Below are 11,378 nucleotides of genomic sequence, written 5' to 3'. Positions count from 1 at the left end.
CCAAAGTCTTATAAATGGAAAAGTTACCAGGAGACTTCTAAATACAACCGTAGATCTATCATATGCTATAGTCTCCCTTCCCTGATTCAATCCTTAAAGAGTATTGTTAGGATGTAAAAAGATACACAAATGAGTAAGGATATAAGTTCATCGGAAAACAAGAGGGGATAACCTTGTCTTTTCGAAAACTACGAGAATGCCTTGAAGAGAGAAATCAAATGGGAATCAATGGCAGTGCAGGAGCACATGGTCAGGAGAGGGCACTGGAGGAGATGGGAGTGACCTCAGGAATGACTCACCAAAGTGATAATCCAAACAATGAAAAGCAGGTAAAAGCCTACCCTCACCCATAAATAAGTGCAAACTGAGGAAACAATGAGATAGGACTGGCTGCCTATCAAACTGACAAATATTAAGAAAACTGTTCAGTATGTTGGCTGTGGGACGCTTTGCTGATAAAACCTAGGCCTTTACCAGTGAAGAGCCCACCTCCACCTGGGACCTGAGCACTGGAATTCTGGACTCCCCTGGCATTGATCCCCCAGCTCTCTGGACGCCCGGCCTCGGACTGGCCGAGGTTCTGCGAGCAGGTGGCTTTCTCTATGCTCCCTCTCCTCTGTCCTTCCAGCGCAGCCCAAGCTTCCTTCAGCCTTCTTCCCCTTAATGCCACCCTCATGAACTCTCTCCACAGCAGTCCACAGGTTCTGAACCCCCATCTCACATGTACCCAGCAGCTTCTGAGTTAATTTTATATGAGCGTGTTTGGTCCAGGATGGGCTTTAGGAATTCCAGAGATGAAAGGTACCAGGACACAGGTCAGAAGTCACACATTCAGCACTGCATCACTCACCCCTAGAATCTGCCCGTCCCTCCCAGACCTCAGATATGTGGCAGCCATCCTGGGCCTGGGTCTGGGTCTGCCGTCAGATTCCTGCCCTGTCCCCCACACCAGGCCCTGTGCCCACCAACCCTGCAGCTGTCCCCACTCTACCTGGTTGGAAGTGAAACTCCTGCCTGTTTTGTCCAGTCTGAGACCTTCCTCTCCCAAGTCCTTCTGGGGCACTTGTCCCTACCTTTCCAAACTGCCTCTCGGCATTACCAAGGAATCCCATCCAATGGCTGAGCCATGGTGGTTTTTCAGGAATGGACCTTGCATGCCCTCCTGGAATACTGTCCTAGGGCTTCGGGGGAGGGGAGGGTGGCTCTTCCTCTTACCTCACTGGCTGCACCTTCTGCCTCCTCTTCCTCACCCAGTGGTGGCCCTTCCCTCTTTCTCAGCCTCTCACTCCTCACCACTGGCCTTCTTACCTCTGTTGCTTCTGCCCCTTGACACACCCAAGACACCCCATCTGACCTCTGTACCCCTGACCTCTCCCCTGACTCAGATGTACACACTCTGGCCTACCTCAGCCCTCTTCACAGTGCTAAAGGCTCCTGACTTGGCCCTTGTCAAATGGAACTCTCCACGCCCCGTCCTGGTCCTTCAGTAACCCTTCTCGTCTCAGGAGACGAGACAGAGACATGAAGGTGGGGCCCCGGGATATCCCAGTGGTCTCTTTGTTCTCCGTTTTTGGAGAAGACCTTGGAGACCTTTGATGGTCAAAGAGGCCTTTAAGCCGCCCCACTTGAATTTATGGCTGGTGGAGAGAAGGTTTTGACCCCTCTGTGCTGAAAGGGGCCTCGGTGGGCCCGGAGGGCTGAATGAGTGTCCCCTAGAGAAGGTACCACTGCAAACAATTGCACTGCTGAGTCTGGGGTGTGATTGCGTCCTGTGTTGGGCCTTGGATCTCCTTCTACCACCCTGTGGTGTCTGCCCAGGTTGTTCACGAAGGCCCTACCGGGACAGGGGCCCAGGGGAGAGCTGAGTGGGTCTAGGGATCATCTGTAGCAGGGGGTCTCCCGCAACTCTCAAACATGCCCATGAAGTAAAGAGCCATTTTCAACCTCTTCCAGGCCCAGGGAATTCAAAACCAGATTGGGAGGTACCAGCCAGGTAAGGACTTCTCTGTACTTTACACCTGCTCCCTGCTGCAGACTGTATACCCCTTTCTCTCCTAAGATGATCAGGAACTTTCCCTTCACATGCTGGGGGAGGAAGGAAGGAGGATATTGGACAAAAGAAGTTGGTGCAGGGTGGGAGCTAAGCCCGGGTCCTCTCCAAAGTCCTCAGGCTCCAGTCTCTCCCACACCCTGTTGTGTGACAGCCCCTGAAGAGCTGTAAGGGTTTACCTCCTCGGAACTCACCCTCTTCCTTTCTCCCTACCCCTCCCTCCCTCCCTGCCTGGCACCCTCCTCCCTTGTAGTCTGGGGAGTGAACTCAGGGACTCAGTGAAGGGGGCATGAAGGAGATTTCCAGCCTGAGATGCATGGTCCACCTGATCTGTGTCTCTTATGCTTGGTTAACGTGATTTTAAGCTACGAGCGGAGAATTTAGGAGATCACTTTTCATTTCTACTAAAATTGAATGTGAATTCTGAGAGCCTCTGTGGGCTGATAACCCCTCTGGATTCTAGAAAAGCACACACATCAGTGCTCAGTCCCCTAACACAGAGCCAACAGAGAGAGAAACTCTTCCTGTGGAGCTGGCGCCCTGAATTTGATATTCTAGCCTCCTAGACTGTGAGAGAATAATTTCTGTTTATTAAAGCCATTCACTTGTTGTGTGTCTGTTACAGCGGCACTAGATAACTAAGATAATCCCTAAGGAGATAGTTGACAAGTGTTAACTTGTGTGAAGGGAAGGACAACACATGATAAAGAGGAAGTCAGCACAACTTGACCAAGGCAGTCATTGAGGCTTGCAAGACACGTCCATACACCCTGTGGGACTGAGTTACTGGGGCTGAGAGCTGGGCCCACAGTCTCGTGGGACATCTAAGTCAATTGCCATAACATACTTTGTAAAGAATATGTTCTACATCATACTTTGTTGAGTAGCCTCTGGAATCTTAAAAGCTTGCCAGTGGCCATCTAAGATACATCTATTGGCCCCATCCTGTCTGGAGCAAAGGAGAATGAAAAAAACCAAAGCTACAAAGAAAATATGACTCTGAAGTACAAATGGACCACATGACCCACAGCCTCCACCAACCTGAGCCCAGAAGAACTAGATGGTACCTGGCTACCATCACCAACCTCTCTGACACACATCACAATAGAGGTTCCAGGGGAGAGCAGGAGAAAAATGTAAAACAAAATTCAAATTCACAAAAAAAGAGCAGACTTTCTGGACTGACAGAGACTGGAGGGACCCCTGGGACTGTGGCTCAACATACCCTGCCTACTCAGAAGTGCAGCCATATCCAAAGTCCACCTTTCAGCCAAAGATTAGACAGACCTTAGAAAGAAACCAGAACACACTTGAGGAATGTGCTTCTTAGTTCAATCAAGTATACAAGACCAAATGGGCAACACCTGCCATAAAGCAAAGACCAGAAGCCAGGAAGGGACAGGAAAAGTGAACAAATGGACACAGGGAATCTGTGGTGTGAAGGGAAAGGGGAAGAGTGCTGACACATTGCAGAGATGGCAACCAATGTCACAAAATAATTTGTGTATGGATTTTTGAATGAGAAACTAATTTGCACTGTAAACTTTCACCTAAAGTACACACACATATACAAAATTCTTGGGCAGAGGGTTAGTGAGTGCTATGTATAAATGGGGACAGTGATGGCTGTTACAAGCACGTACATATGTGCTAGAATCACGCACAGACATGCACGCAGATGCACGCATACGCATACATGCGCCTGCATGGAGGCACACAGGCATACCCACACCCAAAGACAAGTGTACATGCATATTCAGAAACATAGAACATATGCACAAGCACACCCTTGCACACACTCAGGAGTGTGCAGGTAAAGCTGGTGGAATCTGAATGAGCTCTGTGGATCCCACCAACTCTGTGTCCTGCTTGTGCCATTGCTCTGTAGTTTTTCAAGATGGAACCTTTGGGGAAACTGGGAGAAGGATACATGGGATCTCTCTGTAATCATTGGGCAACTTCCTGTGAATTTAGAATTATTTTAACATAAAAAGTTAAAAAATGATTGTTGTTCCATTTGTTTTATATTCATGCTTATCTCTGAACCTTGGGTACCCTGTCCACCTTTCACTCCATTAGACAGTGACAGCATTTGCTCTTCTGCAGGACGATCCCAAAACCTGGGCTTTTTTGGACCCCTTTGGGGAAGAAAATATGTCTTACTCATCTTTCTTGTTGTTAGCTGCCTTGGCAACTCTAGGCACAAGGAGAGAAAACACTGCCCGGTCCTGTGCCATCACCATGATGTGCTGAGGATTGGAGCGCTGTGGTTCATAGGGTTTTCATCGGCTGACTTTTCTGAATGAGTTCAGCAGGTCTTCCTTCTAGTTCACCTTAGTCTTGAAGCTCTGCTGAAGCCTGTTCGGCATCCACTGGGCAATAACACATATGGGAGTGGAAACATTTAGTGAGATATCCATCAATCCTTTTTTTGTTGAACTTCTAAATGTCCATCAGTGAGAAACTAGGACTCAGTGGTTCTCAGAACAGGCTACTGTCCAAATCACCTGAGTTGAGAAACAGCTTTAGAAACACACTCACAGGCCCTGATGGTCAGGAAGGTCCCGGGCCCGGAACCACAAACTCTGGTTATCGTTGTTATTGTTATTTGCTGTCGAGTCGGTTCCAACTCATATGGACCACAGAACAAAACTCTACCCTGTCCTGTGCCATCCTTACAATCGTTGTTATGCTTGAGCCCATTGTTACAGCCACTGTGTCAATCCATCTCGTTGAGAGTCTTCCTCTTTGCTGCTGACCCTGTACTTTACCAAGCCTGATGTCCCTCTCCAGTGACTGATCCCTTCTGACAACATGTCCACAGTATGTAAGATGGTGTCTTGCCATCCTTGCTTCTAAGGAGCATTCTGGTGGTACTTCTTCCAAGATGGATTAGCTCGTTCTTTTGGCAGTCCAGGGTATATTCAATATTCTTTGCCAACAGCACAATTCAAAGGCGTCAATTCTTCTTCAGTCTTCCTTATTCGTTGTCCAGCTTTCACCTGCATATGATGTGATTGAAAATACCATGGCTTGGGTCAGGTGCACCTTAGTCTTCAAGGTGACATCTTTGCTTTTGAACACTTTAAAGAGGTCCTTTGTGCAGATTTGCCCAGTGCAATGCGACTTTTGATTTCTTGACTGCTGCTTTCACAGGTGTTGATCCAAGTAAAATGAAATCCTTGACAACTTCAATCTTTTTTCCATTCATCATGAGGTGGCTTATTGGTCTAGTTGTAAGGATTTTTGTTTTCTTTATGTTGAGGTGCAATCCATACTGAAGGCTGTGGTCTTTGGTCTTCATCAGTAACTACTTCAAAGCCTCTTCACTTTCAGCAAGCAAGGTTGTGTCATCTGCATATCTCAGGTTGTTAATGCGTCCTCCAGTCCTGATGCCCAGTTCTTGTTCATATAGTCCAGCTTCTTGGATTATTTGCTCAGCATACAGATGGAAGAGGTGTGGTGAAAGGATACAACCCTGATGCACACCTTTCTCGACTTTCAACCACGTGGTATCCCCTTGTTCTCTCTGAACAACTACCTCTTGATCTGTGTACAGGTTCCTCATGAGCACAAATAAGTGTTCTGGAATTCTCATTCTTTGCAATGTTATCCATAACTCGTTATGATCCACACAGTCGAATGCCTTTGCATAGTCAGTAAAACACAGGTAAACATCCTGTTACTCTCTGCTTCCAGGCAGGATCCATCTGACATCAGCAATGATATCACTGGTTCCATGTCCTCTTCTGAATCCAGCCCGAATATCTGGCAGCTCCCTGTCCATATACTGCTGCAGCTGCTGTTGAATGACCTTCAGCAACGTTTTGCTTGCGTGTGATATTGATGATATTGTTTGGTAATTTCTGCATTCAGTTGCATCACCTTTCTTGGGAATAGGCATAGATGTGGATTTTTTCCCGTTGGTTGGCCAGGTAGCTGTCGCAGACGAGTGAGCACTTTCAGCACTGCATCTGTTTGTTGAACCATCTGAATTGATTGTCAATTCCTGGAGCCTTGTTTTTTGCCAATGCCGTCAGTGCGGCTTGGACTTCTTTCTTCAGTACCATAGGTTCCTGATCATGTGCTATCTCTTGAAATGGTTGAATGTAGACTAATTCTTTCTGGTATAATGAGTCTGTGTATTCCTTCCACCTTCACTTGATGCTTCCTGCATCATTTAATATTTTCCCGTAGAATCCTTCACTACTGCAGCTCGAGGCTTGAATTTTTTCTTCAGTTCTTTCAGCTTGAGAAACACTGAGTGTGTGCTTCCCTTTTGGTTTTCTATCTCCAGCTCTTTGCACATGTCATTATAATACATTTTTCTTCTCGAGCCACCCTTTGAAACCTTCTGTTCAGTTTTTACTTGATCATTTCTTCTTTTTGCTTTAGCTGCTCCACGTTTGAGAGCAAGTTTCAGAGTCTTCTGTGACATCCACATTGTCTTTTCTTTCTTTCCTGTCTTTTCAATGACCTCTTGCTTTCTGCATGGATGATGTCCTTGATGTCATTGCACACCTCATCTGGTCTTCGGTCATTAGTGTTCAACGTGTCAAATCTATTCTTGAGATGGTCTTTAAATTCAGGTAGGATATACTCAAGGTCATACTTTCGCTCTCATGGACTTGCTCTGACTTTCTTTATTTTCAACTTGAACTTTCATAAGAGCAGTTGATGGTCTGTTCCACAGTCGGCCCCGGCCTTGTTCTGACTGATGATATTGAGATTTTCCTTCATCTTTTTCCACAGATGTAGTTGATTTGATTCCTGTGTATTCCATCTGGTGACGTCCATGTGTAGGGTCACTGTTTATATTGGTGAAAAAAGGTATTTGGAATGAAGAAGTCTTTGATCTTGCAAAATTCTATCATTTGATCTCCGGCATTGTTTCTATCACCGAGGCTGTATTTTCCAACTACCCATCCTCCTTCTTTGTTTCCAACTTTCACACTTCAATCACCAGTAATTATCAACGCATCCTGATTGCATGTGTGATCAATTTCAGACTGCAGCAGCTCATAAAAACTTCAATTTTTTCATCTTTGGCCTTAGTGGTCGGTGCGTAAATTTGAATAATAGCCGTATTAACTGGTCTTCTTTGTAGGCGTATGGATATTACCTATCACTGACAGTGTTGTGCTTCAGGATAGGTCTTGAAATGTTCTTTTTGACAATGAATGCAACACCATTCCTCTTCAAGTTGTCATTCCCGGGATAGTAGGCTATATGATTCAAAATGGCCAACACCAGTCCATTTCAGCTCACTAATGCCTAGGACATTGATGTTTATGCATTTCATTTTTTACAATTTCCAATTTTCCTAGATTCATACTTTGTACATTGCAGGTTGTGATTATTAATGGATGTTTGTAGCTCTTTCTTCTCATTTTGAGTTGTGCCACATCAGCAAATGAAGGTCCAAAAAGCTTTACTCCGGAGGTGGGGCCAAGATGGATGACTAGGTAGACTATACCTTGGATCCCTCTTGCAACGAAGACTGAGAAAAACAAGTGAATCGATCACATACTTGACAATCTACGAACCCTGACCATCAAACACATATCTAAAGAGTTGACCTGAGTGACAGGTGAGCAAAAAGCTGCTCTCTGAACCAGCAACTGCTTCTGGAACCCACGACCCACTCCACAGCCTTGAGCCCTTGAGGTTCCCTAGTGCCGAGTGGCGGGGCTGATAGCAGCTTGCTGATGCGGGGCAGGCACGGGACACAGCCCTGACCCCTAGCCCCCTGGGGTAACCTCTGTAGAGACTCAGCCAACACAAGCAGGCTGCACACTGACGTGGCTAAGAAGAGAACGAGCAACCACGGAGAAGCAGCAACTGTTTTCAGAGCCTGGAGCCAGCGTCCCAGTCAGAAAACCTTGGCGCTGGGCTTTGGACTGGGTGCAGGGGAGCTGAGCACAGCATCCTGAGACTGCGCAAACACGGGACGCAGCCCTAGCCCCCAGAAGTGACCTCAGGGGAATCCCAGCCACAGCACACAGGCAGCGCAGCATTGCAGCTGAGAGGAGGAAAAGTCACTGGGAGGCAACGACTGGTTTTGGAGCCTGGAGTGTGGCGTCCCAGCTGGGGAAACTTGGCCCTGGGCTTTGGACTGGGAGAGGAGGAACTGACCACAGCATCTGAGACAGCACATGCACAGGATGCGGGCCTGACCCTCGGGGGCAATCTTAACCCAGCCAAGGCACACAGGCTACAAGCCTCTTGGGAATCTCAGATAAAACAGTCCTCACGGAGTAAGACAAGTAACTTTGTCTATATTCCTGGGTGCTTCTCTCTCCTATCTATCTGATCCTTCCCCTCCCCTTCCCAGGCGGCTTCATTAGCATTGGAATTTCCTGGGCCCAAGAGTGAAGTCCTCTGAGGTTTTTTGGTTTGTTTGTTTTGTCTTTTCCTAACCCATTCTCCTGGCCTGAGAGAAGCAGCTACAAAAAACCCAGGGACCAAGAATCCTTCCCTGCCTTCCCATAATTGGACTAATGATACAGAACCAGCTCCAGCCAAGCATATGAGATCCACAGTCTTGGACTTTCATCCCTACAGGGAACAAGGTGGCTATTATAATGCAAAGGCAATTCTGATAGTGATCTGACTGTAATTGTTTTAGCAGATTACTGGAAAGACAAGTTTCCCAGGTCTGATATCTCTACCTATTAAACAGAGCCCTCACTGACCCACAATCGGGAACTGAAGGTTGAAGCTCCACCCAAACCACATAACCTCCTGCCATAGGGGTCTGAGGATAGTGACATCTACCAATCTGTAGAGGTACATGCATTGGGTGCCTAAGGTGCAGCTGCAGAGATCAGCCACCAAAGTGCTTTAGGAAAAGAGACACACCTACCTCACTGGCACTTGGGGGAAGCCTGTCAGCATCCTGCCACCCCTGGAACATGACCCCCTTCTGCTACTGATATCTGGTGCACACAACTATCACCACTACTCCTCTAAGCAAATAGGTGACAGCCTATCCCAAACACTTGGTGACCCAAAATCAGATTCTACTCAGGAATAGTGAATGGACTCTTAGGCTTATATTTCTCATAATGACCCAAACCAGCTGGTAAGAGGACATAAGTGATTCAAAGGCTACAACAATCAAACAGTGCAATCTAGTAGCCCATCTACGTATATTGAAAGAAAACAAAACAAGATAAGACTCAGTGAGCAAATCTAAAATAAATCATTACGATATCTTATAGATGCCTCAGAGACAGCAATCGATATCAAACCACATAAAGAAGCAGACCATGATTGCTTCTACAACTCCCCAAATTAAAGAATCAAAATCTTTCCCAAATGAAGATACAATCCTGGAATTTCCAGATGCAAAATATAAAAAACTAATTTACAGAATGCTTCAAGACATCAAGGAAGACCTCAGAAATGAAATAAGGCAATCTACAGAAAAAGCCAAGGAACACACTGATAAAGCAGTTGAAGAACTCAAAAAGATTATTCAAGAACATAGTGGAAAAATTAATAAGCTGCAAGAATCCATAGAGAGACAGCATTCAGAACTCCAAAAAAATTAACAGTAAAATTACAGAATTAGAAAACTCAATAGGAAGTCAGAGGAGCAGACTTGAGCAATTGGAATGCAGAGTGGGGGACCTGGAGGACAAGGGAATTGACACGAATATAGCTGAAAAAAATCAGATAAAAGAATTTAAAAAAATGAAGAAACCCTAAGAATCATGTGGGACTCTATCAAGAAGAATAACTTGCGTGTGATTGGAGTTCCAGAACAGGGAGGGATAACAGAAAATACAGAGAGAATAGTTGAAGATCTGTTGGCAGAAAACTTCCTTGACATCATGAAAGACAAAAGGATATCTATCCAAGATACTCATCAAACCCCATATAAGATTGATCCAAAAACAAAATCACCAAGACATATTATCATCAAACTTGCCAAAACCAAAGATAAAGAGAAAATTTAGAAGCAGGCAGGGATAAAAGAAAGGTCTCCTACAAAGGAGAATCAATAAGAATAAGTTCAGACTACTCAGCGCAAACCATGCAGTCAAGAAGGCAATGGGATGACATATATAGAGCACTGAAGGAGAAAAACTCCCAGCCAAGTGTAATATATCCAGCAAAACTCTCTCTCAAATATGAAGGTGAAATTAAAACATTCACAGATAAACACAAGCTTAGAGAATTTGCAAAAACCAAACCAAAGCTACAAGAAATACTAAAGGAAATTCGTCCGAAAATCAATAACATCAGATACCAAAACAACACAAAGTCTCAGAACAGAACATCCTGATATCAACTCAAATAAGGAAATCACAAAAACAAATTAAGATAAATTTTGAAAAGAAAAAAATGCTCAAAACAGGGAATCATTGAAGTCATTATGTAAAAGATCACAATAATCAAAAAGAGGGACTAATTACAGGAGTCATAGAACTGCCATATGGAGAGGAAAACAAGGCGATATAGGACGATACGAGTTAGGTTTTTACTTAGAAAAATAGGGGTAAATATTAAGGTAACCACAAAGAGGTCTAACAATTCCATAACTCAAAATAAAAACCAAGAAAAACATAATGACTCAGCAAACATAAATTCAACTACTATGAAAATGAGGAACACACAATTTACAAAGAAAAACGTCTCAGCACAAAAAAGTAAGTGGAAAAATGAAATTGTCAACAACACACACAAAAAGGCATCAAAACGACAACACTGAACACATATGTATCTATAATTACACTGAATGTAAATGGCCTAAATGCACCAATAAAGAGACAGTCTTAGACTGGATAAAGAAACACGATCCGTCTATATGCTGACTACAAGTGACACACCTTAGACTTAGAGACACAAACAAACAAAAACTCAAAGGATGGAAAAAAATATATCAAGCAAACAACAGTCAAAACAGAGCAGGAGTAGCAATATTAATTTCTGACAAAATAGACTTTAAAGTTAAATCCACCACAATGGATAAAGAAGGACACTACATAATGATTAAAGGGACAATTGGCCAGGAAGATATAACCATATTAAATATTTATGCACCCAATGACAGGGCTGCAAGATACATAAAACAAACTTTAACAGAACTGAAAAGTGAGATAGACACCTCCACAATCATAGTAGGAGACTTCAACACACCACTTTCGGAGAAGCATAGGACTTCCAGTAAGAACCTCAATAGAGGCACGGAAGAACTAATTGCTACAATCAGCCAACTTGACCTCATAGACTTATACAGAACACTCCACCTAACAGCTGCAAAGTATACCTTTTTTTTCTAGTGCACATGGAACATTCTCTAGAATAGATCACATATTAG

Source organism: Elephas maximus, chromosome 8 (assembly GCF_024166365.1).
Source record: "Elephas maximus indicus isolate mEleMax1 chromosome 8, mEleMax1 primary haplotype, whole genome shotgun sequence".
NCBI classification, from domain to species: domain Eukaryota; kingdom Metazoa; phylum Chordata; class Mammalia; order Proboscidea; family Elephantidae; genus Elephas; species Elephas maximus.
This window is presented reverse-complemented; position numbering follows the sequence as displayed.